This window comes from Cervus canadensis, chromosome 5 (genome assembly GCF_019320065.1).
Source record: "Cervus canadensis isolate Bull #8, Minnesota chromosome 5, ASM1932006v1, whole genome shotgun sequence".
In the NCBI taxonomy this organism is placed as follows: domain Eukaryota; kingdom Metazoa; phylum Chordata; class Mammalia; order Artiodactyla; family Cervidae; genus Cervus; species Cervus canadensis.
Genome location: NC_057390.1, coordinates 84,735,907 through 84,737,549, shown reverse-complemented (window position 1 = coordinate 84,737,549; position 1,643 = coordinate 84,735,907). Strand labels below are relative to the sequence as shown.

Sequence of the window (1,643 nt, the reverse complement as noted above, 5' to 3'; positions counted from 1 at the left end):
TTAAGTTGTATGAAAAACCATGTTCAGTTCCATGTTGCTGAACATAGTTCTGTTTTTCCCTAACAAATCCTCTACTTCAAAGTACTGTCCGAATGCTTTATTAAAACTCTGCTTCTGGCCTTTGTTTGGGAATCTGTTACTTTCGTTGCTGCCTCCTGATCACTGTCCTCTGAAGCTCCTACTTCTTCCCCGCTGTCCCCTGTCACCTCGGTTGCCCTCAAGCTGTCCCCTGAAGCTTCAGTTGTCTTCCCGCTGTCCTCAGAAGTTGCAGTGTCGCCCCTGTGGTCCTTCTAGCTTTGGTTGTTCTGTAGCCACAGGAAGCTGCCAGCACCTTGAATCATGCCACTTTTCCTATACTTACTGATCCAGTAGGAATATCAAAGCAAACACCCTGCTTTCCTTTTAGAAAGACCATTCCCTTCACTTTGGAATCAATATCCTCACCCAGTTGCTCTTTAAGTTCTTTCCAAGCATAACTAACGCCTGACATTGCCATTGAGCACTGCAAGATCATGGTCACAAAGCCTGCATCCCAGTTGCTCAAGGAGTGCTGGTCTACCAACATGGCACTGGAAATGTGGGCTAGGGCGGCTGCCAGGGCTTCCAGGGCTCCCTTCTCCTCAATCAGCTTCTTGACTGACTGCTTGAAGTGACCAATCACAGTGGGAGGTACCGAGTCCAAGAACCTGATGACATCTTCCCTAGAATCTTTTATTATCTCTGCTGCAGAAGGAACACCTATTTGCTTAAATTTAATTCCCAGCTTTTGCTCCCCTTGGGCTAACTAGTATTCTTCCTTGTTCTGATAAAAGCAAATGCAAACCCTGGTCCTTCCAGCTCCACCTGTTCATCCAGAATGATGAATGTAGGACTCCACGTCCTTTGGTGGAGAACTTAGAATAATCAGCCTCAGGGATGTCTAACCTATGTGCAGCAAAATTAGTTGCAAAGAAAACTCCAGAATTACCATTTCTAAAACCTTTCAGGGTGATTTCCCTTTGCTTCTATGGAATTTCTCCATGTAATGACTGGGCATCCTGCCTTATGACCACATTCTGTGACAACTCCTGGGCTTCTTTCTTCATTCCACAAAATATGATAGTGCTCCCACGATAACCACTGTACATTTGGATCATGCCCCCTATAACTGCTGCCCTCTGAGTCCAGTGGCCCTTGATAGGCAGCGGCTCTCCAGTTATTGCCATTTTCTGTGTCTTTTTACCAATCAGGCCCACTTATTCATATGTAGATTTCATTAACAATTATACATGAATTTAAAGTTAAATTGGGGGGAGTTATTCCTTAAATTGTAAAGCATTTACCATGTAGCATATTTCTTACAAAGATATAATGACCTCCCCCCTTTGGAATAAATTAAACACATAATATTATTACCTATCAGTTTTTCAAAATATCTTAATCGATGTATATAGAATAATAAAACTTGCTTAATTCAAGTTTTTTCATTATTCATTTAAAAAGTCTTCAGTAGAAAGAAACAAATTGCAATAGCACTATGAATGAAAATAAGCTCTCAAATATTAATAGCAATTTACAGTTCACAAAGTATATTCATTATGTATTATTTTTTACCCTCGGCAGACTGTAAAGATAAAGCTCAGTGGAACTAATTTATTTGATCA

At 41.0% G+C, this 1,643-nt stretch overlaps 1 pseudogene; it reads right to left on the bottom strand.

The window, feature by feature from the left end:
* LOC122442505 lies at positions 1 to 1,256 on the bottom strand (annotated as a pseudogene).
* Between the last annotated feature and the right edge of the window lie 387 nt (positions 1,257 to 1,643).